Here is a 24631-nt window from a genome sequence, read left to right as displayed (position 1 = left end):
CAGAGTGATAGATGTTGCTGCTTGTGTCCCTTTTTCTACCCCTGGTGGCACCGCTCAGGTCCCTTCAGTCTTCTTTGCTTCTGCCTCTGTAAAACGGGTGTAATTGAGCATTGACCTCTTTGTGTCAGACCCTCTAAGATTTAATGATAAGTAAACTATACAATGATTGGGTGTGGGGTTTGTGAGGGAAGGGTTTAATGAAGTGATAATATTGCAAAATAGGTGTTGAATTCTCAACTAAGAAGCCTAATCATTGATCATGATGGGCAACTGACCAAACGAGCTTTAAAAGCAGGGGTTTGTTCTCTGTGATGCTTATCAACCTACCCCTTCGCCTGTCTGATTTCTTTGCTCAAGAACTGGAAACAGAAATACTCTTTGACAGCTTAAATAACCAAATTGAGAACGTGGCTTCCTGTTCTGACTGGTTCTTCAGGATTCAAGTATAGTTTTTCGTGCTTTCCCTGTTCCTGCCTCCCCCCTCTTTTTTTTTTTTTTTTTTAACTAGATATGGGCTCCTTTATAATTACTTCGTTAAATTTCCCTTATTGTGTTTAATAAAGCTGGTGTATGTAAGCACTGCCTTGGTGGGTGGTATGCCTCTTACTCACTGGGAAAGCTTTGTTTCTTTATCTAATTCAGCCCTGCATGCATTGGCTTGTTTATGATCACTACTGCTGAAATGGCTTCATGTTTTCCTGATAAATTGGACTACATAACACAGTAGGCTTTGTCTCCCATGCTAAGAAAGGCCAGAAGACTTTTGACAAATGAACCTCTCCCTCTGAGGTAGGGAGGCAGCAGTAGGAGATGAGCGCAAGAGGTCCTGCTCTCAACAGATCGGTCTCTACCTGTTTACAGGTTTGCTGTGCTAATTTAAGGCTCTCCCCAGATAAATCATTTGTTTGGACTCTTAATCCACACACACTCATCTGTAGACTCTGTTCATTCACAGAATCACGGAATGGTTTGGGTGGGAAGGGACCTTAAAGATCATCTAGTTCCAACCCCCTGCCATGGGCAGGGACACCTTCCCCATGACCAGTCAGCTCAAAGCCCCGTCCAACCTGGGCACTGCTAAAAGCCACATGTCCTCACAGCAACAGGATGAATTAACTGACCTCCCACCAAAAAAGCAGGGGCATCAGATCCTTTGACCCTCAAACAGCTGGAGTATGGCACCATATTCTTCAAAACTATCTCTTAGGCCACTTTTTTCCCGTCAGACCTGATGCTGAGGCAGCTGTCTTGGTGGGGAAAGACTGAGTATAGCTGCTGGTGAGAAAAACAAAGCACTTGGCCCCACCTCTGCACACGGAAATGAACTTGCTACCTCTGCTCTCTCCAGCAGTGCTTGTGCAAGACTGGTGCTCGGCTGCGGGCAGGAACGTGTTGTTTTCAAAAATTCTGTAACTTTTCATGAACAGCAGCGGAAACAGCTGCCCAGCAGTAAAGAACAAACTTTCCATATGTGCAGTAAAGGTGGCTGAGCAGGCACTGCTGTAGCTCGTCACTCTGTGGGGGGAGAGGATGTGATGGTGGTGAGGGGGAGGTTTGTTTGCCTAATGCAGCAGTTTCACAATTTTTTTTTTTAAATCCCCTGAAAACATGGGTCCAGGTTCTACAGTGCCTTATCTGTTACACTGATGCTAATAGACTGAGGCCAGAATTCCTGTGCCTGACATGTCACTGTTCCCTTTACCCTGAACATGACTAATGTTACAGCTGTAGCACCTGCCACAGGTTTACCCTGCTGTGTTGGAGGAAGAGGAGAACATTCCTTGCTTTTGCAGAGAGTACCTGGACTTCAGTCCAAACAGATTTATAATAATACCCAACCCTTCATACCCACTGGAATAAGTTTCTAGAGAAACTGTGGCAATATATTGCTTTCATTAGGGCTCTTCAAAAGGTGAGAACTGAGAGGACCAGAGAAAGTCTTGCTGGCAGACATATTCTGAAATGAAAAGAGGTCACCGGGTCCCAGTGTAGGCTAAGAATTGAACATGCCTAACAAGACAATCTGTGCTCCAGATTTAATAATTTTAGAATGTGAGCAGACACTTAACAAACCCCTGTGGGATAGGAGTGGGTGGAATATGGTGACACCCACACCTTTGTGTGGTCTGACAAGAAGCAGCAATTCAGCCTTAAACTGTTGATCTTGGATGGAAACATTAGCTTGATTAATGCCCTCTTTGCGTGTGGACTGTGTACTGACAGGACTCCGTGTCCAGCTGTAAGCATGCTTTCTGCAAGTGTCAAATCCGTGCATGCTAATGCAAAACCTGACTAGAGTGCTTCATGCATTTTTTACCGGTGACCTATGTACCAAGGCCTCAGCTGTACAAGGAGAATCCCATTTGCAAGCTGCTAGCCCTGTGCAGGACACAGAATGACTCTATTACATCACTGCAAGATCAAAACGTGTTAAAATGCACAGGGAAAGTAAGGCAGCTGAAGTTACTGGAGCAAGCTACTGTGACCGTATAGCTTTGAGATGCAGACACTGAGGGAGATGAAGATTGTGTGAATAAACTATTTTCAGCCTTGTTGTCTGCCAGACAAAACACTGTAAGTCAATACAAGAGATTTGCGCATGCATGTTCTCCCTCCACCCCCTTAAATTTCCCTCCAGAGTCAGCTCTGGTGGGCATTCCCTCTGTTCCCTCCTCCCGAAGTGCCTCCCCAGATGTCCTTAGCACTTGTTGTAGGGTTTTTTGATGCTTCTGTAACTGTTGTAGCTGCTGGAGTGGCTGGCTTAGTAAAGGTTTGGGATGGATTTTTATTACAGTGTGTCTTGCAGGGTGTATGTAACTGTAGTTTATTAGTCTGTGTTGTGTTCAAAAGTTAAATGAAATCCTGCTGCCCAACAAGGACCGTGTTGTACCAAGTGCCGGGGTGGTGGTGTTTACCACTTGCCTCTGCAGCAGGCGGCATGGCCCTGCTAATCCTGTGATCTCCTGGGGAGCACAAAATGCCGACCAAAAACTCAGGACAGGCAGTGCCCTTTTTCCCCGAAGCAAAGTGTAATTTTGTGCACTGGGCTGGGAAGCACTTGAGACCCCAGACAGACTTATTTACATCTTGTCATACAGTGATTAATGGCTGTGCTCACATGCTCTATTGCAGCACAGTAGTGATTTAGACTGCTACCTGTCATCACTGCAATTTTGTGCACTTTAAATTCTTCATGTGTTTGTCCCAGCAGAGTGCACCTGCTTCCAGCAAGGAGCAGTTTCTTGGCTGTCTTGTGACCTGCTGCCTTCAATTCCATCTTGTGCATCCCCTCGGAGCCCCTTCTTTCAGCCTGCTCCTTGCTCCTGCATGCTGAGAGACCAGGTTATTGGGTCAGTACTTCTGCTCATGTCTAAATGAAGGATGCAGCTTTGAAAAGGAGTAGGGTTGTTCCTTAAATCTGATTTTAAAAAGTAGAATATGAAAATAACACATGCTATACAAATAGCGGGAACTGACATGCTAATATATCACTAACATGTAGCCTGAAGGCAGTGTCAGTCTCAGGCTGATATTTCAATCTTTCTGGCAACAAACCCAGGTTCAAATACGTTTTATTAGTGCAGATTTCAACAAATGAACTTACTTGAGGATTTCCTACTCCTGTTTCTTAAAGGTTTAAAAAGCAAAAAGCTGGGATATTTCTATCACTGTTTGGTCTCCTAGCATATGGAGATGCAGTACATGATTGTATTAATCCAGGACTAATTAATTTACAAATCTATTATCCATATGTTATGAGTAGCTGCTTTAAGAGTATTGCCTGTAGTTAATCACTGCACTTGTTTGTAGCAGTTTTTAAGGGCTTGCCTTTGTAATGTTAGTTGCATGTGAAAAATCTGAAATCTGTCTGGACAGTATCTTGTTACCGTAAATCTGGTCTCAAAAGAGCCCTCTAAGACCTAGTTTGACGTTTTAGAAGGCAGGCATTCTTTATTGCAGCACTGCATGGACAGGGGATCACTCCACCTAACGTGCATACACTAAAACAAAAGCTCATCCTTTATATACTTTAAAAACATGAATATTCATACATTTTCCAAGAAGTCTCTGCCTTTCCACCTATCTACTATATTTACATAATGCTGGCATTGCAACTACAGGTGCACGGGGGTCTCGGGTGGTTGTTGTTGGACGTTTGGGGACTTGGCGCCCTACTCCTTTTTCCCTTTTATGGTCACGTGTCTTCTGAGGACAATTTCTTCTCCTTGGATGTTTCCCATCTCAATTCTGCCAGGCTGTATCTATTCTCAAGGTTAGGATATCTTCTCTGTACACTTTAATCACTCAGGCCTTGTTAAATACAAAGTTAAACATTGTTTGGTAAAAGAATTTCTTAACATTTCCCCCCTCTGAGACTTCCAGCTACACACAACTGGGTACAACATGACCGTATGAGGTATAATGGCCTGCTCCACCTATCACAATTGTTACAGGCCTCAATTTGGAGGCAGCAACTGCTTGCAGGCATCAGTCTAAGTGCATTTAGTCTTCTGCAATGCTCGGATAAAGCCCTCAAGTTGTTAATTAGAACAGAAGTTCTGGGTTTGTTTTTCAGTCTATGAATGTGTGGTATGTGTTACTACCAAGTATGAGGTTCTTGCCAGTCTCTTGACCTCTGGAAGGGTTGAGTTACCCTCCATTTCTCTAATGTCCTGATTTTTCCACTGCTTCTTGCAACTGACTTCATTTCTGCCTAACAAATGATTATATTTTTTTTGGCATTGCAGCAGGCTGGCACTGCATTTTCTTTACAGCTGTGAGGAACCATTACCAGAGATGTGTTCTTGGCTATATAAGATGACATTGCTTAAATTAATGCAACCAAACCATATTCTAGCAAAACTTGCAGAATCACAAATTGTACTGCTTTGTCCTTTTCTCTGAGTCCCTGAAGCAGGGATGGTTGAGACCTTTCACACAAGTGTCTGTCTTGCTCCATGAAGTCTCAGACCCTGAAGCAGTTGCCATCATGCTGTGTTTTTTTAAATCCCTCTCTGCTTCTCTGAAATTTTTAGTTTAGTTTTAGTTGGAAATAAACCCTAGACAAAACTTTCTTTTGGTTCTAGCTTACTGTCTGATCATAGGGGCAGTTCTGCAGTGATGCCCCGGGCAGTATTTTTTTTGCTGTTGAGTAGGTGTCATAAATAAGTAAATGTGTTTGAACTTAAATCTTCCACTGCCAGCTCACTTGTGCTTTGTTACTGGGTCTGAGCATGTGCCGTCCGCACCAGACGACTTAAAAATAGTGTATTTATGTCCCTCTGTGCTGGGATGTCTTGCATTCTTATGTGAAACAGAACTGAGCTAGCTGCTGAGGTTTCAGCTGATTTTCCACACTCCCTAGTAAAGCTGTTTGCTGGGTGTAAGGCCTGGCAAAGGCAGAGCTGGAAGAGCCAGTTGGTGCTTTGGGGCTGTTCTGGGCGTGGGATTGAGCAAGCTGCCCCCCGACCCTCCCCAGTGGAGAACGATATTAAGTTTCCCTTGTGCTGTACCATCTGCATTCCCAGCAGCCAGAGGACAAGATTTTTGTTCTAACGAACTTCCTTTCCTTTTCTCTTGAGGGGCAATGGAGCTAAAGATTAAATAACACTGAAAGGCAGCTGCTTCTCTTCTCCTTTAGCAGAAAACAAGTTGTCAAGTCTCTAGATATGAAAGTTATTGCCAAGAACTATTTCCCCGTCTCCTGCAGGAAAGAAATTAAGGTCGTTTCCTAAGCACCCGAGTTGTCGCTGTCTGCCTTTTGCAAAAAAATCTTTTGATGTGCTGCTTCAAACCTAGTTTCAAAGTTTGCAGCTTTCCCCGGCTGTTCTGGCCTAAATCTAGGGAGGAAAAAAGAAGAAAAAAAAAAGGGGGGGGGGGGAGAAAACCCCCCCCTCAAACCGATGGCCCCCTTCCCTCCCTCTCCCCCGCCCTCCGGGGGAAGCGCCGCTCCAAGCCCAGTCCCCGCCGGACCCGCTCCCCGCCCGCTGCTCCCGCCCCGCCGCCACGTGCGGGCCGGGGGCGGGGCCGGGGCCGTTCCCGCCCCGGTGCCGGTCCCGCTCCTGCGCACTGGGCGGGGGGCGGCGGGAGCGCGGCGGCCGCGGGGCAGAGCGGCGGCGGCTTCCCCCCCCCCCCCCCCCCCCCCGCTCCCCATGCCGCGGGGCAGGGCGGCCGCCTCCGCGGACAGCCGCGATGATCCCCTACTTCTCCGACAACGCCGTGATCTCCCAGGGCGCCATCGCCCAGCTGTGAGTACCGGGAGAGACCGGCACCGACCGGCAAATCTCCCCCTCCCGCCTGCACCCCGGGTGCCGCGCTGCCTGCCCCGCCGGTCCCCCTTCCCCGCTGGGCCGGCCGGCCGCCCGGGCTGCGCCCTCCCCGTTCTCGGCAGCCGGTTCCGCCGCACGGTGCCTTCGGGCAAACTTTTTCCTGCCCGCGGAACCGGCACCGCACCCGGGAGGCCGCCGGCGGAAGCGGGGCTACGGGGGGCACCGGCACCGCAGCGCTGCCCGCTTCTCCGTTACCGCCGGTTTGCCTTTTCGTTGTTGTTGTTGTTTTCTTCCTCTCTACAAAAACTCTGCGTCCCGACGAAGTGCTTCGATGAACGTTAACAGCAGCTGCCCAGGAGAACCCGGGGCTGCGCGTCCTCTCGGTGGAGCCGCCGCTTCCCCGTGCCCGGTGCCGCTTCCCCGTGCCCGGTGCGGGTCCGGGCCGCAGCACACTCCCCTCGCCGCCCCCGGCAGACACGGAGCCGGGCTGTGCGCTGTCAGTGAGGTGGAAGCTTCCTGTGGGCATGTGCCTTGGCCCTCTTTGGGACTTAAAGTAGAGATTAGCCTCTTTATTTGATCTCTTGTTTTGGTTTATCACAAGGTGGCAGATAAGGGCTGCGGATTTGAGGTTGGGTTTTTTTCAGGTCGGTGCAGTAGGAGGGCTGAGACCTTACAATTAGGACCTGCAGGTCCTGAGGGAGAGAGATGAGCTGATGCCGGTTTTTAAGTACTGTCAGTCTTGGGCAGCTATGAAGCGCAGAGAGTGTCTCTGTGCCCCGTACTAAGCCGCTTGAAAAATCAGTCTCTCCAGCTGCACACCACCCTTTGAAATGCAGATAGAAATAATCATTTAATTTGTAGACAATTAACAGTGACTGCCTGAGTTGTGGGGTTTGGCTGGAAGGATTAAGGAGGGAAATGGCAGCTATGGGGCAGTAGATAAGGCTTAGAGACATAGTCTAGTCATGCTTGATATTTCTTTAAAGAAGCCAAACGGCTGTTTTATCTCTTGGAAACATCATGAAAGGCTTCAAGATAGTAGGATAAAATGCTGGGTCCCACCTGGAGCTGTGTTCTTGTCGCATTGAGCTGCCTTGCACTTTAGGTCTTTAGTAGATACCCCTGCTTATGCTTGATATGGAAATAAGTCCCCGGACTCTGTGGCCTCTTTTTTTGAGCGTTAGCAATCACTGCTGTAGTTGGTAATCAGTTTAGTTAAGTCTCTCTGAGCCCAAACCGCTTGTAATTAGTCATTTTTTTCCTGCTCGCAGTGTTGCCTGTAAACATTAGGGCTGTCTCTGTGGTTGCTGATAACGTAGTTTAACAGGAGTGTACCTGAACTGTTCTGTGGAAGCAAGGATGCAAATTAGATATGCCCTGGGCTTTGGGAAGTGACTGATTCTGGAATTGTGGAGAAAAAACCCTACCTACTATAGGCTGAAACATTTCCTTACAGCTTGAGATGATTTACTAAGCTATATTAGGTAGCTAGGTAGCGATTTAAGTGCTTCTAAGATGTTTGTTTTATGCGCTGCTCAAACACTTAACCTGCAGCTTGAGACTGTAAGGAAAGGGATCAAAAGAAGGGGGAAATACGCCTGGACTCTGCTCCCTCAGTTGCATATAGCCCTGCGGTCTTGTATCTAGTAGTAGTTTAAATGGCCACTTGGTTGGAAGGACCACCCTTTCCTTTTCTGGGGAGAGAGATAACTGAATTATCAGGGGAGCTTACGCTGTCCTTTGCCTCCTGGAAGGAAAGATTAATAAGCATGAGAATGACAGAGCTTTTGGCCCACGCATAAGCGTTTGCACAAGGCTGAGCGCTGGCTTCTCAAATCAGGGCGGTGCTGTGGCTTTCAGGCTGGCATAATAAAGACCTGTTTTTATTAAAGTTTATACTCCTAATTACAAGTTCACAAAGGCTGATTAATATTGAATGTCCTTATTTCATTGTGGGCAAGACCTAAAAATCCAGATTTTGTTGTTTTGCTGTGCTAAAAATGTGTTCTCTGTGGAATGGGAAGGGCAGTAGTGACCCAAACGTTATCAGGAACTTCTGTTTCAGTGTATCCTTTAGTAGATGTATTTGGCTCATCAGCTCTGACTTTCAGAGATCAGCAGAAATTACTCTTGTGTTGACGCTTTTAGTCAGTAATGTAGTCAGCTGGTCTGGGTCTAACTCATTTCAGGTTGACAAGGATTCAAATAATGTCTGAGACTTGTGTTTATCAAAATGCTCAGAATTTATATTTGTAACTCATTCCAGAAAGTCTTGCTACTCTCGTTGAACCTAGTGGGAATTCTGCTGATTTACTAGTTTATTTGTGTGTAGGATTCAGACTTTACTTTGGTCTACTAAAACTCTAAGGCAGCTGATGGAAAGATAGAAAAAAGCAAAACTTCAGACAGTCTGCAGATACCAAAGAATTTTTAACAAAAGAAACCTGGAGGAATTGCCACAGATCAGTTCTTCCTGCCTGCAGTTGCTTCCTCTGCCTTTGGCCAAGTTTTAGGTATCTCATTCATTGCTGGTGCCCCTGAAGTGTTTTTTCCGTGTCCCTGTGATAATGCCAGATTCCTCTGTCACTCAGTTTTCCTCTTTATCTCGGTAGCAAAGCAGGATTATCCAGCGCTCAGGGCGCTCGCTTGGGATTTGGGAAGACCCAGCTCTTGCTCCCTGCTGCGCCACATCCTTCCTGTGCGACCCTGGCCAAGTCCCCCCAGGCCGGTGTTCAGCACGGGAGCGGGGCCTGAAGATGCAGATGCATGCTTAGCCTTTCTTTTGAACCTGAGAATTAACCGTCTAGCTTTGGTGTCCACATCCCTCTGGCATTTTTGTGCATTTTTTTGTGTGTCTAAATACTTATGTCTCTGCTTCAGCTTCCTTTCTGCAAAGCAACAGTGAGAGCCCTCCCTGGACTCACGTTGAGCACGTGTTAAAGCACTCGGGTACTGTTTACTACTTCATCCTCCAACACTTTGGGAGCCAGATGGATCTAAAAACATGAATATGCTTGCTACTTTCCATGGTTCTTGTACTTGCTTTCATACCAGTCTGTTTTTTATTATGTTAACTGATAGTTTTTATAAGTATTTTAAACTTGTGAAAAAAAAAAAAAAGGAGCTAGAATAATTTCTTCACAGTGTTGTGGGTATATCTTGGAGCTCTTAAAAAAAAAAAAAAAAAAAAGGAGGGGAAGTAAAACCCACAAGTTAAACAGAATTATTTTCAGCAAAAGGTTAAAGGTAGCCACAAAATGTTCTTGCAGACTTGGCTTAGCAGCCTATTGCTCTCTCACATAATCAGTTTTCCTTTAAGTGACAACCCTCCTTCTGCGTAGTGTGAAGAAACAACACTTTACAATGCAAGAGGAAGTTACAGGCTGTGCAGGTAATTACAAACTGTATGCTAAATTACAACACTGGGTAATTCAGGCTCACTGTACTGCCTCCTCCTCACTGCAACCTGTCTTTGTGCTCAGCCTGTCTTGGCCCTTGTCCTCCCCCGCCCCTTTCATTTACCTTTGTCATGCGGCCGTGGCCTTTATGCTAGGAAATTTCATGACCATCTAATTTTAAATTACGCCAAGTGCCAAGCCAGGAGCTTAGGTGTGTGGCTGCTGTTGCCATTGTTTGGAGAGCTGCTGATTTATTTATTTATCATATGTGAAACCTTACAACCTTTTTATCTGCTCACGATGTTATTGCTGCCAAAAACCTTGACCGTTTAGCAATTACACTGCAGTCGTCCAAGCAGTGTGTTATTGAAAATCTTTAATTGCCTCTGTGCCATTGTAAGTGCTGTAGCTTTGTGAGTATTTTACCATTGTGCTAAGAGTCAATGGTATTTAAGAGTTGACGAGGAGATTCTTGCAAAGAGCTGCTCAAAAGACTGGAAGATCAGCAGAGTGATTCCAGTTACCACTACCGACTCTGGTTGAGGTTGCATTATGAGCTGGGGGTCACCCTGGTTGGAGGTACTTGAAGTGTGGAAGCAAGTTGATTAGCTCTTCATCTCTTGTAGAGGCTGGGAGGATCAGTACGAACTGTTGCAGTTCTGTTTTCCATTTCAGAGAGTATTATGTGCTCAAGGTTTGGATGACTGCAGAAGACAGCCTCGTACTCCACCAAGGACGCGATGGGAATGTGCAGGCGGGGGAACCTGACCCCTTACCCTTCCTGCCCACCCCTCCGTGCAGCTGAGCTCCCCCAGCACAGTCAACGGGCTTCCTGTTGACTGAGCGGAGTCGTCGGGGATTTCTCGTCTTTTTTTATTTCTTTGCTGATTGTGATAACGCAAATGCAATGCATAAAAGGCCTTGTAGTAGCCACTGATTTTTAAAAACTCTATGCAAATAAGTTGTGATAATTGTCTAAAAGTAGTATGCTGTGTGTTCAAGTTGATCATTAACTAAGCCAGGGCTGTATTGTTCATAACTACTTTTCCTGTTTGGCTTTTCCTTTTATTCCCCTGGAAGCTATGGGTATTTGTCTCACCGATCCTTCCTGGTAGGGGGTTGGAAGAGAGGCAGAGATGGTCATCGGACGTAAAATCAAAACTTGAGCAGGAAAGGAGTGTTTCAAGGACAAACCCCCCACACACCATCACCTGTTTTTCAGTGATATGTTTTAGTTAGGAAGCCCACGCTGCTGGGCTGCCAAGTTCATGTTTTAAAAGGCTGTGAATGTTAGAGTTGCCTCTGAGATTCTGGGTTTTCTTGAAACTTCTGCAGATGTTCCTGTCTTCAGAAATGCTTGGGATTTTTCTAAAGGCTACAAAGCAGAAGGACCTGAGTGTGATTATCAGCAGAAAAGGACCTTTTGGGGGCAGTGAATAGGCTGGCTGGGATTATTTTGCAGGACTGTACTTCCTTGTACCTTTATCACAGCGCCCCCGGCTAAAATATTACTTCATTGTTTTTAAAACAACTTCAGGGTAACTTTCTTGAAATGTTGATTCTAACTAGTGTTCATGGGGTCAAAGAAAGTTTAAAATTCTGCATCCCGTTCTGCAATAGGCTCTAAAGAGTTGCTGTCTCCTCTACATCGGTCTGACAAACAGCATTTAAATTTTCAGCCTGTATGGGCTTAAAACTAGTTCAGCAAATATTTTTTCTGCAGTGTAATGGATGTAATGTGTACAGAGCAAATCTGCAACTTGAGTTTCCAGCCATGGTGTTTTGTAGTAGCTGACTGAAGACTCTGTTTCCACAAACACATGGAGTAAAATTCACTCCTGGCATGAATTCTGAATGCTTGTGCTTTTGCTGAAGTGTTCAGAAGACACCCCTTTGCTTTGTGTGTGCACCTGGGCCAGAGCTTGAATTCAGCAGCTTGGGAAGTAGCTGGAGACTGGCAGTAGTTGTTCTGCAGCCACGTATTGCTGTGTTGTGTAGGATTAACCGAGTGCTTTCTGACAGAGAGAAGCCATCTGGTTCAAGGACATCAGCCCACAGATAAGAGAGGCTGAGGAAAAGAAAAACCTGTAGAGATGAATGATAAAATTAACCCATGCCCCAGTGTTCGCAAGGGCTGGGGGTACACAGGAATCCAGCCGTGAGATCTCTGTGTTAGGGTCGGCACTTCTTGGCATTGGCAGCTTTTCAAATTTGGGCATTTCTAGGTATATTAAGGCCACAGGCTCCTCATTGAGTGCATTTTCCTGTTTACCCAGTACTTATCTGGCCCTCATCAACATCGTATTCAGCCCTTTGGGGTCTCTGGGTTTATTTGTAATAAGCCATTTAAGAAGTATGTTTTTTCTCAAAACACCTTTGTTACAAGTAGGCTAAATCCACAGACTGCTGAACCATAAATGATTTAGTCCTTTCTTTTAAACAAATGATCTTTGTCACTTAGTAGTGAAGTCCTTGGTTTGTTCACACACTTCTCACAATGGCTTAATGAGGTCCATATTGTCCCACCAGCCTGGGCTTTCTCCTGCCTGTGATCTCCTCAGAAACTGCAGTTCTGGATTTGGTTCACACTCTTTTAAACTTCCAGCTTTTCACTAGAAAAGTGCAAATTTGTTGCATCTGAATTTTGCAGTATGGCTCTTGTGGAGGCACAGAGACGAACTGAAGTTCATCCCTTGGTCCAGGATGGGTTGGGACCCCTGCACCTGCAGAGGACTGTTGAGACGAGTTGAGCTTAGACTGAAGCTGTACACCAGGGTTATTGTCTGTCGCAAACTGTGCTGTATTTCCTCTCCCTGTGCTTTGTTTGCCAGTGTGAAGAGAACAAATCTGCTTGTCTGAGCCTCGTGTTGCCCTGCAGCCTCCGTTCTTACAGCATCCAAACGGGATGCTTTGGAGTGGGCTGTTACCTGTGTCTGGGCTCAACCACCTCCAGCTCGTCGAGATGGCAGCCAGCGGATGGGCATGGGCACCCGTATTCTGGGTGTGTTGCCGATGTTTCGTGAGAGACTCCGAATGGCAAGTGGGACTGGAGGAGCATCATTTTGATTAGCAAATGATAAAATTTACCTTTGTCAGGTCATAATTTAAGGGGGAACCTCATTTGCACAAAGGTACAGATGGGAAAAGCTATCATTAGTCTTACCCCTTTGTCCTCTAATACTTAGCCTGTTAGTCTTCTGCTTGCTTTCTGCAACTCTGCTGGATTAAAATGAACCCAGAATTGTTTTCTTTTCTTTTTTTTGGTTTTGTTTTGGGTTTTTTTTAAGGCTCATTGTGTGGTGGTGTGTTGAAGAGTTTGTCACTGGGTTTTTTGTTGTTGTTAGGGTTGTTTGTTTTTTTTTCCTTTATTTGCTTTGAAAGAGATAGAGAAATCAAAAAACAAATGCAAAGCGGAACAGCTGCATTCCTCTGTGTTGCAAAGACTGAAAGCCTAAATAAAAACAAACAATTTGTCAGCACCATTTCTAGCCCTCCTGTTGGTTTGCCACGATGAGAAAGTTGTAAGAAAGCAAACAGGGGAATATTCATGTGCCTTGTTAACAAGCAAGGGTGACGAGCACAGAATAAACATCCATCCCAGAGCTGCGTGATGTGTTCAGCGCGTACATGGGAGCAGGGCCAGTGCATGTTGCTCAGCTGTCCCTGTGAATGCCGGGGTGGGGAAGCAAACCCGGGAGCCCCTGTTTTGGAGAGCAGCATCTGCCCAGGGCATAAGGGAGATAAGGCAGGACATCACCCAGCTTCCCAGCACAGTCACCAGAGCAAAATGTTGATGCTGTCGTAATGTTAAGGAGTTTTTTGTCCTTAGTTCCTTCAAGCACATCATGAAATGTTTTATGAGAGGCTCTCTAGCTTGAAATTAAGCAAATATCTGTTCTAGAGCCTTTTTAAAAGCTGTTTAAGAGCCTTTTCCCTAAAGTACACTCTGTTCTTGTTAGAGACTTCTCTGGGTCTGTGATACTCAGCAGTGTTTAGTATTCCGTTGGCCTTTCTGCTTTAATGTGTGGTTTTTAAAGGGGTTTGCATGCTTTTAGGAAATACGAAGACCTGAGTTAACCACTGAAAACTGGCTGCCAAGCTGCCTAAAGTGCTAATTCTGATGAAATTTAGCACCTGACTTTTGCAGGGATAAACACATCTGGAATCTCTACTCTTCAGAGTTCAAGCTCTTGTAAATTAAAACTTTATTTAACGTGTTTTCAGTCTGAGCCTTAGCCAGCAAAACCTTGCTGGGTTTTTATGTTGAGTTAGAAACTCCTTAAAACGCATTTTGAAATTAAGCACTGACATCTCCTTTAGCTGAAAATCACAGTAACGTGCTAACAGAGTAAGTTAATTTGCAGCTGAGGAATCACAAATGCAAAACCGCAGGGTGATGCTTCAGGATGATGCAGGTTACTGTGTTTCCCTTTTATTTACTTTTTTTGTGAGTAGGTATCATGAAGAGTGAATGGTTCAAATGGTACTGCTTCCCCATTTTTATTTAAAGTATCTGTATAAAAATGTTGCAATTCTTAGGAACAGTTTGAAGAAGTTCACTTAATTGCTACTTAGAAATATCCCAGTTCCTTTTGCCTCTTGGACTGCCCTTCATTTCAGCCTTTATTTAAGTTGGGAGATGCTACAGTGGTGGTAGACATCCCACAGTCTGTCAGCTTCTGTTTAAAGTGACGTATGGTGAGTGATTAATGGAAATTATTTCAGGAATAAAGGGCTCCTGGTAAGCTGATCCCTATTCAGAGCACCAGAAGAAAAAGCAGTCACAAGGGATGTTGTCTCCAGGAAGAACTTGCTACATCCGCGGGGGGAAGAGTTGGATTGGAAAGTGATGCTGAGTCTGCATTTTGAAATGCATCATAATTATATCTCGTGGTCTGATTTGGAGAGCTTTTCCTGATGGCTCCGGAGACTGATTGTCACTTACACCAGCAAAACGTTGGAGTGCTTTTCTTGGCTTCTGCCGGGGTAGGTGTGCTCTGAGCACCAGGGGACAAGGCAGCGTGTCACCTCTGCTGGGGAGCAGGCTCTCTTTAAAGGCTGAGTTACCCCATTCCCAGAGTGTTGGGTTGGTTAACCCAAAGTGAAGCTGTATTTCTTCGGTTTGCAGCTTTCAGTTGCATCTGAAGTTTGTATTAAGCTTACTTATGCTAAGCACAGTCCTTTTAAGTGTTGCCTTGGGTTGAAGAAAAGACACAGAATCCATGAAACTGTTCCAACTATAAAGTGTTTCTGATCATTTGTCTTTAATGTTTTCTCACTCCTAATTGATTGAAATTTCAAGTTACTATTTACAGCCACATTAAAGTTTGTATTCCCTTAATTGTGGCTTTGCTGTTCCATAAAATGAAGTCACTGGCGTATTTGCAGGGGTGAGCAGATCAACGGCCTGGTTACGGGCCATATCAGCACAACAGGTAAAGCTCCCTGTGACTTCCAATTTCAAATCAAAAGCTATTGAAAGAAATCTGGCATGTGGCTGTTCTCTCTGAAACGGCTCACAAACCATCTCGCATTGCTGGTTACCACTGACTGTCCTTTTTGCTAATCTAAAGGGACAGTCAGTCCTAAACTGATTTTACTGTTCCTGCTGGAAACTGTCATTTAGGGATCAAATAGCCTCATGCATGGGGAGGGTGCAATAAGAATGAAGAGAAAATTGAAAATGCTGAGTGCTGCAGAAGTTAAAATACTGAACAAATAACTTCCTTCTATTTTTTTACGAGTCAAATCCAACAGCCTCTTGATGATTTTTGATGCTTTTGGTAAACAAGCATCTGCTTCTTTTTAGCACAGAGGAAAAGGGTTATTATTCAGCATTGATTTCTTTGTGTGGAGACAGAGTGGTCCTTGTTTTGGTGCTCTATTTACAGGGGTCCGTTAATGTATTTACTGAGGGCAGGCAAGGAGACTGCAATCAGAGCCAGCCTGCTTCCCCAGCGTAATTCCTCCATCCCATGCCTCACTCCGGGTGTCAGGGTGGTTGCAGAGCCGAGTCCTGGCAGGGTGCCGCTTCACAAAGCGACAGGACTTCTGCTCCCCAGCTGACCACAGCCGCGCTCGGTGCTGGCCACCTCCACCAGAAGCAGCAAACGAAACGATGCAGCAATGTCCTCCTCGACCAGCCCGCAGCTGGGCTGTGGCTGCTCTGCTCTTCCCAAGTCTGCGAGGCTGGGCTTGTGCCTCGGGGGACCCGTGGCTGTTGGGGAGGGTGTGGGGCTGTGTTGGGTGCACAGGGTGCTCCACTTTGAGCGGGTGCCAGGCCACTTGCCAGCTCCTGGTCACACAGTCCCTGTCTCGGGGAGATGGCCAGCGCTGGCGGTGATTCAGGCAAGTCAGTGGTCTCCTTCCATCTTTAAAGTGCTGGGCATACTTTGTCTAAATATAGGTGCCCCTGGACTTGGCTGCTCCAGGGAGGGACAGTATGTTGACCTTAGCCTGTCTCCTGTGACTTGTATTACAGTCGTATTTAAAGCAGAGGGGTCCTTCTTGTGAGGCACTGCCAGTCAGGCCAAACATGGTCAGGTCTGTGACAGCAATGAATCCTGCATGTGCAGGGAAAACAGAATAAAAATCAGTTATAAAATATCCTGTCCTAAACACAGCGGGGAGAGACCTTTCAGGCTTGGTGGTTGTTAATCAACGGCTCAAGGATGTGTCAGCTGTTATTTAAGGTTTAAAAAGAAATGTGCTGTGTATGAAGGCAACACTTTCAAACTGTGGTGGTGAAGGAGATTATTGTGTGGTTTGAAGATGATCAGCATGGACTGTGTTAATTCTGAGAGGAAAAAAAGATAAGTATGTGTCGATCAGAGGGGTGTTCTTTCTGAAGATAACTAATCAAAAAGCTGGGTTTTTTTCTCTGATCCTTGATGCGATAGATGCTCCTTATAAAGTTTTCTCATGTTGATTAAAGTGTTTTTAAGAATACATTTGTGAAAGCGGTTTGTTCATACCGCAGCAGCTGTCTCTTTTTGGACAGACTGAACTGGTAGGAGTGCGGCCCGTGGTGGTAGAACGTTGCGAGTGCTCTCTTGGGTATAACTGTCCTGCTCTGTGAACCCGATGGTATGCATTAAAGTCCATGGATGTTTAAACGGTATATAGCCCAAGAAGAATGTCGTGTAGGCCTTTAATCTGGGAATGTCTTGACTTGGAGACATGGAAGCCTTTGGGGACTATCATGTAAAACAAATTCCTTTCACGGTCTTGCTTCCGGTCTGGGTCTCTTGCTTAAAGTGCATAGAATCAAATTTCTTCTGTAAACACCCGAGTGCCCGGATTTCTTAATAAGCATCCTAATTGTGTTAGCCACCCCCTTTCTAGTATGTGAACTGCCGTCCTCAGGCTGTAGAAACAATGATTTTGTGCATATCTTCAGTCTCGAATTCCAGAGCATGTCAGAGCTTTGTTTGCACAACTTGTTTTGCTGTTGCTTTTTGGAATATTTTTCTTTCTTTTTGGTTGGATTCTTTGAAGCTGGTTTGGAGGCTGACTATGGGGCCACCCAACACGTGGCTTGCTGGGACTCCCTTAGTGTTGTATAGCAAGGTAGACGGTCAGAAAAGTTTTTTTGCTATTTGTGCTGCGTGGAAAAAGAGTATGTTTCAGTGTGTGATAGCTCGTATCCATCCTTGTCTGTTCTTCACTGCTGTGGTGAATCATACAGTCTGCGCCCAAGTTTGTATTCCTTGAAATAAATTATTACCTGACAACCTGCTGCGTTTCGGTGACGGCACCAGCGTTGTGACTCGGCGCGTCTCACTCGCCCGTGAGCTGCCCGAGCTCGGCACCGGGACCTTTGCGCGCTTTCCCGGCCGCCGCACAGAGGCTGCCGAGCGCTGGCAGGAAGCGATGCAGACGGGCTGGGCAGCGAGGTGACACGGGGAGGGTTGTGTGCGTGCTACTGCATGAGCACGCGTTCAGCAGCAGCCCTGTGAAACGTAACATGGAGCTGTCAGCAGCAGGCATGGGTGCACAGATGGGTGGGAAGGCAGCGCTGAGCTCTGCCGGGCGGGCTGGTGAGCGGGCAGCCGATGCCTGTGCGAGGGTCTGCCTGCGTTGCCTTTGATTTAGGATTTGATACGTTGTTGAGCTGTTTCATTCATAGGCCAGGGGTACGTGAGGGGAACAGGAAACCCACGTGGACTTTGACTTCTATCAGAAATTATAAAATGTCATCTTCTGGAGTCCAGTTTAAAACAAAACCCAGTCTGCTTTCCTGCACCTGTAACAAATCCCAGCCCTGCTTGCCAGGGAATGCATTTGATGGGAGTCCAAAGGTCGGGCCACCACTGCAGAGTGAGGCCCAGGGCACTGGGAGGCAGAGGAATGCTGCAGGTGGTTGTGGTTGTCATCGGCACAGCACAGACCCGTTGCAGCTGCGTGGGCTGAAAACTTTGGCTGCAAACAGCAGCTGTCATTGCTCCCCTTGCTGGCAGCAAGGCATTTCTGGCAGGGATGAGTTTCTCAACCTAGAGCTGTCATCTTCTGTGCTGCCTCCAAAGGATGCCACTGCTCTCGCCAGTGTACCCAGGCTGCCCAAGCTGCTTTGACTCCAAAGTTTGCGAAATGATTTCTGGAGCTCACTGCAAAGGATCCCAGTAGCAGAGGAGCACTGATGGCATGTGTGTGTGATGGTTTTTCCAGTAGTGGCCTTGACTTGTAGACCGTTAACTCAATAGGGTATCGAGTGGGCGTCAACACTCGCCACAGACTTGTTGGATGACCTGAGGCTTGTTAGATCCCATCTCTGAAACTGTGTCTGCGAGTGTGGTGGTTTTGTGTGCCTGAAGTGGTTGCTCTTCACTTACAGACACAACCGTGCCCATCAGTGCTCCCTTTTGCAAGTTTATACCCTCTCTGAATTTACCATAAATTGTGTCCTCACTGGGAGCAAGTAAAAGGAATGCCTTCAGAGTTCAGATTCACAAGCATCATCCTTGCCTTTGGGTATCTTCTAGCAGACTAAGTTTTTCTTTCGTTGCTCAGCTTCAAGAGATGCCCATATTGGAGACCAAAGCAAGGGAGAAGATGACTTGGTTGTGGTGGGAAGGGATCAGTAGATAAGTTTGTACAAACCAGTTACCGCTGGCATTGCAGCTCTTTCTGTGATTATGCCTGTCTGTGTCATTGCAGCTGAATTCTCTCCAGGGAGCCCCACCTTGGAGCAGAGGAAGTGCCTGTAGACAGTTACTTTAAAAGAAAAAAACAAAAAGTCACAAATGCAGATGTTGCTAAAAATGCAGATTGCGTCAAACATCTGAGATGGAGAGCGTTCCCACGCTTTGTTTGTTTTTCTCCTTGTGCTATTTCTTAAGTTGCAAAAGTGCTGAGTGGCAAGAGGCGGCCTTTCTTGGAGAACCGCTTCCCCTTTCTCTCCCTACCCTCAATGTTGTCACCTCTGTTGACAGCGTTACAGAGCCCTTTTCGGTAAGTCGTGGCCCTTGTTTTGCTTTGCACTGGGTTTGTTGCTATTTTGGATGTCAGAGAAGCCTAGACTTGTCTGTGTGCGCTGCCAGCTGACCCTGTTAATACAAATGTCACTGTAGAGCAATCCTGAGTTATCCTTGCCTTTTCCATTTCCCTGTTGTTGTGGTGACTTTTTGTTCACTGTATTTTGTTTTGTTTTGGTTTTTTTTATTAGCGACTGGTACTACTTTGCTTTACACACCCTGAGATCTGGCCTCTGCGTGAAGAGAACCAGGTGCCTTCATCGCTTGCCTAGGAGCAAAGGCTTAAACTGGAAGCCAAACATTCCTCTCCTCTGTATAATTCATTAATACTGTTGGAAGTTATTAAACCACGTGTTTTAAAAAGTAAGCAAGGGAAATAGGGATGTTGTTTATTGAAAAACAAACTACAGTGAAGGTGAAAGAGTTAGGCGCTTCTCTAGGGAGGGATGCTGGAGGTCTGTGATGCTCTTGTCCGGAGGTTTGATGGAGAAATGCCTTTGACTGCCTGGCTGCATGGACATGCAGCTGCATACCCAGCCACTGTTGCACCCTTGGCGTGGGGAGTGATGCTTTATTAACCAGGACTTTTTTTGTGGCCAGGTAAAGTGAGGGGGAGGCTGGTGTCAAGAGCTGTCCTGGAGGAGGCGTGATGCTGTGCCCCAGGCCTGCCTGCAGAGGGAGGGAAATGGCTTGAGGTGCTGAGAAAAACAGCAGGCTGCTTGGCCTGCTCTCCTGTAACTTTTTCCACACCAGGCACAGCAAGCTGCAGTTGGAATTGCTGCTCTTGCAGGGTGAGTCCTGGCGTGCTGCAAGAGCTTGCTCTCGTGTCCCCGGCTGCCCTCCCTTCACGCCTGGCTCCAGTGGCCTCGGGAATGAGCTAAGTATTGACGCCTGTTATGCCATTCCTGCCAGCATCTGAATTTTGGTCTTTTTTTTGGGTTTGTGTTTTGCAGCCTATGGATTAAAGGAGGATGATAGAGCTGAACTGGCAGCAGATGAGATGTGCAATGCAGAGATGTGTACTTCCCCCCCTGCAGCACACTCCGGCTGCTCATGTTAGAGCAAAATGTCGGGGGGCTCCTGAGGGAGCAACCTGGCTTCAAACCAAGGGAAAGGAGCCGGGCATGCAAGATTTTTCTTCACTTCCTGGTAGACACCCTTCTGCAGTGTGTCTGTTCCCTGTCCTACGCCTGTTTAGCTGCTGGCTCTTCAGACGGGGGCTGCCTTTCACTGCACACGTGAGCAGCGTTTGGTAGAGCTGAAATCCCAGCTGAAATCCCCAGCGCTTTAGTACAGATGTCTGCATTGACACTTCCCATTTTCAGGGCTTGGGCTGCTGAATGCTCCCGGTTGGTCAACACCAGCGTTAACTTGTCATTCCTTACTGTCAGACTTGTCTGCCTGCTTTAGGTCAGTGTTTCTGCTTTTCTTTTGTTTGCTTTTGGTCTAGCAGGCTGCTGGAAGGGAAGGGTACGTCCTGCAGATGGGTTGGAAGCTCAAAGCCCTTCCTGGCTCTGCACAGTCCTGCTGGGCAGCTGCTTGTGTTTGCAAAGCTTGTGCTGGATGGTGGTTGTGTCCCAAGAGAAACCCTTTAGGAAAACCTCCTTTTGCTCAGGAGTTGGAAGCCTCCGTGGTTACTGCACAACACTCTTGTCACATGGGGAGCCACAGCTGGAGCCGGGCTTGGCGTTGAAATCCCAGTGCAGCCTCCTGGTGCTGAGCTATAGCTGTTAGGATGCTGTTCCAGGGTTCTGGTTAATAGGTACCTGAGGCTGACAGAGAAATTATGTTTGTATTTCTGTAAATAATACAGGTAATAGACTTTTATTCAAATGTCAGGTATCTTGAAATCTACATGTCCCCATCCTGTCACTTTTTAATCTCCCCCTTTCTTCTAAGGACGAGGAGGAATAGAAGGTGGCAGGAGGATGCGACCTCCCTGTGGTGCCCGTGTTGCTGCCTGTGCGTGCCGTGGGCACGGCTGGTGAGGAGGTGACAGGAGCTGAGCCGTTCTGTGCGTTGTGCAGGGGGATGTGGTGGGAGGACTTCTCCTGCTGAACCTTCCAGGGGATGGTGCCAGCTCTGTCAGTTGTGCTACTTGGCAGGTGCCCGATTAAGGGCTGGGCTGGACAGGACAGAGCCTGCTGTAAAGGAGCTGCTCCAGTGAGTAAGTAGAGCTGACTGGAAAGTCATCCTCAGGCTCGCAATAACTTAATTAAGTGCTTATTAGGATAAAACATTGCCAGAAGCTGTTCAGGTGCCTCTTTGCTTTCCTTCTAAAAAGGTTTTCTCTCCTTTATTTATGAAATAGTTCCTAAAAAAGACTACATGGTTCCTTTCTGAATATTATACATGGAGGACTAAGAATTTTTCATTGAAAACTGGAGGGTGGTGCAGACTCACCTACCTCCTGGCTGGTGGTGCAGCCCCTTAGGTGGAAGGCATCGTACAAGGGGGTAGTGGCAAAGCGTCAGATGATTCATGTTATCACGTTGCTTTGGCATAGTCCATAAACTAGGAACATTTTCTCTTTTGTGTCTTCAAAACAGTTTATTTGGTGTTTGTGCTTGCAATTTATGAACAGAGTTGTGCAGGGTAGCAGCTGGGAAGGCATTCACTGTTTGTTTGCCACCTGTAAGTTTTATGTGGTTCCCCAATTTTGTAGCATAATGAGAATTTGGTATGAACCAGGCAGTGTTTTCCTTGTGCACAAGGAGCCCAGCCGTGGGGTGGCAAGTTGGGGAGAATGGGAATCACTTCTATTCTGTGCTGTTACTGATGTTTAGAAACTGGGTCTTCTGAGGGGAATGTCTGCTTTTTGTGCAGAAGGCTTTAAACAGTTTTGATCGTGTGCCTTGTAAAATTTCTACAAAATCTTTTCTGCCTGGGAGAAAAATTGGTACAAGTAGTAATTTCTGTAGGAGTTGCTTAAGTCTTCCGCTTACCGCTTATGTTGGTTCTCTTCCCAGTGAGCAGTGAATTACAAATAGCACATCACTGGTGGCCTTAAGGTTGCTACTTCACTTCCAAGGTGAATGGGCTAAACTTGGAACAGAAGCTGCTTTTTTCACAGCTGTAGTGTTGAGGGTTGCTTATAGCTTTAATAACTGTTTCATAGATATGTCCCAAGTAAGTCTTCTCCAGGAGAAAGCCACTCTGTACTACAGAGGACTGGTGACAAGCCTGGTGTGCTGATAAAATACAATTCAGCTTTGGTACCTCTGCCAAGTTGGCTCCCTGTCTTCTGCCCTGAACTCAGCTTTTCCCTTAACCACATTTAGTGTGTTTTAATACCCGGTCCATTTCCAGGAGATTGTTTCAAAGAGCACTGAAGCTCCAGTAGGCTCTGTCAAACCAGATTTTACGAAGTAGTTCAAAGCCCAGGTTATGCCTGGGAGCCATTGAGCTCTCAGCAGGAAAAATCAGTAGCGGATAGTAGCATGGCTCTGCTGCTGTGGTGAGCGCAGTCCCACATCATGAGAGTTGTTTTGAGCCTCTAAGTGCCATTTTCACACACATCTTTTCTACCTTTTCTGGTTCTGAAGCATCTCAGAGTGGGGCCTACTGTTAGCATCCTATAGGAGGAATCTTTGCTCCTTATATATCGGGGACAGAAGGTAGTCTTGCCCTGAAATATGATGGTTTTTGGGAAAGATCACGGCTAGGGCTATCTAGGCAGGATGGACCCAAATGGAGCAGCCAGCTGTGGGTGGTACAGGGGATGTCAGGGCAGTGATTGCTTTTTTTGTCCCTGTAGTGCATCACAGACACCAAAATCCGCATTTCCCTAAAGAACGGTGTTAAGCTTCGCTGGTAGTTGTTATTACAGCTGTTTGGACTTTCCTATAAACTTTCTGCATTTCCTCTCAAGATTTTTCCTTCCTGCTTGAATCTCAGAGCAAGGGCATGGTTGTGTGTGTGTGTATTATGGGTTTTTTTGCTAGGGTGCTGTGCTGGATACTGATGTGTCATGTGCCTGGTGTTCAGAGTTTGGGGCAGGTGATGCCAGGAGTGCCGATCGCGTGCCATGCCCTCGTCCGCACAGCGAGTGTCCCCGGAGCTGTAACTGGCAGAAGGACGAGGCTCTTGTCTCCGCCGATCTGCTCTTTTCCCAGCAGTGCTGATGGCCGTCTCCTGCACTCGCTCCTGCCCTGCCCACTTGACCTCCCTGCTCTACAAGAATAATCTGCTTTGCCACATTCTTCTGCTGTTCCAACTGACCCTTTGTATGGGAAATTACATTCTTTTTCCCTAGCCTTACCAAGTCAAACTTACTGCTTGTGGCTAATGGCCCAAAACAAGGCTCTCCATGGCCTTAGGAGAAAAGGTGACCTCCTGGAAGGATGTACCCGATGGGAATCTCTCTAGTTCTGCCCATGTTTCCTTTCTGGGTGGGTGGCTGACAGCAGAGTGCTGATGATAAAGAGAAAGTAATGGAAGTGAGAAGATTTTTAACCTCTCAGCCCTCTAGCTATGTGCTGCTTTATCCACTAAAAATAGTTGCTAATTCAACCTTCTGGGGAAACCTCAGGCACAGGCTAAAGAATTGCTAATATTAGTTGTCGGCTTTCCTGATAAAATCAACTATGTGAAAACTGGCTGTGACTGCTGCATTCTTTCTCCTGGTGTGCAGCTTTACAATCTCACCACAGAGGCAAACGAATGTTAATGGGAGGAGCAGAATGGAGAGGATGTCTTCTCACACTTTCTGCATCTTGTCTTGTTTCCTGAAGAGGCTCAGCAAAGCAGGGCATGCTCTCTTGTCCCACTCCCATTGTGGGTGCGAGCCTGAAAGCAGAAGTGTCTGAATCGAAACATGTTCAAGATAAGTGAGGGAGAAGGATTTTTTTTTTTTTTAATTACTCTTATTTACTGTTTTTAAAGTTAGTGGCTTCAGGATAACTCAGTGTTTCTCTAGTTTAGGCTTTGATAAACTGTGTAGCTTGAGGGCTTTCAGAGGATCTATTTGTCACCAGAAGCTAGAAAGGCTCAGTCAAATTTTTTTATGAGAAGAGTCTGAGGAAACATCTGTGCTCAGTGTGCCCAGTGAATTTGAATTTTATTTTTTGTTTTGTTTTAAACTTCAGCATAGGTAAAGATCTCTGATCCATTTTAATTTGGGATGAGTGATTTTTTCCTTTTAAAAATTCTGGTTTTACTGAAACATCCAGTGCATGTTTGACATCTGGTTTAATTTTAGAAAATAGTCCTGGGAGAAACTTTGTCAGTAAGGAGAAGTACTGGGGTTACGACAGACAGTGCGTAACATTGGGATGTGCTACAGGCTTTAAAAAAGGTCTTTCTGAGTGTGCGTCTGCTTTGCTGGAGCTCCGAAAATTTGATTTTATTGATATCCCCAACAGGAAAATTGAGAAGTGCCCAGAAATGTGCTTGAGGTTAGGGGGAAATCCAGCTTTAGCACAAGCTTTTGTAATTCTTGTAACTATAAAAACGTAGTCAGTAAAGCCTATTGCTGAAGCAGTCAACCTCA

At 46.3% G+C, this 24631-nt stretch overlaps 1 protein-coding gene and 2 long non-coding RNA genes across 3 annotated transcripts in view; all 3 read left to right on the top strand.

Annotated features, from left to right (window-relative positions):
- The window catches only part of SSH2 (slingshot protein phosphatase 2), a 105049-nt gene that overhangs the window by 42651 nt on the left and 37767 nt on the right, over positions 1 to 24631 (top strand).
- LOC141952725 (uncharacterized) lies at positions 6147 to 13149 on the top strand. The gene is made up of 2 exons (XR_012631715.1): positions 6147 to 6248; positions 12499 to 13149. It is a non-coding gene; the product is annotated as an uncharacterized LOC141952725 (long non-coding RNA).
- Positions 6788 to 11515, top strand: LOC141952724 (uncharacterized). Its single transcript, XR_012631714.1, has 2 exons — positions 6788 to 10246; positions 10343 to 11515. It is a non-coding gene; the product is annotated as an uncharacterized LOC141952724 (long non-coding RNA).

Source organism: Strix uralensis, chromosome 20 (genome assembly GCF_047716275.1).
Source record: "Strix uralensis isolate ZFMK-TIS-50842 chromosome 20, bStrUra1, whole genome shotgun sequence".
In the NCBI taxonomy this organism is placed as follows: domain Eukaryota; kingdom Metazoa; phylum Chordata; class Aves; order Strigiformes; family Strigidae; genus Strix; species Strix uralensis.
Note: the sequence above shows the minus strand (reverse complement) of the source record. Positions and strands in the feature narration are given on the sequence as shown.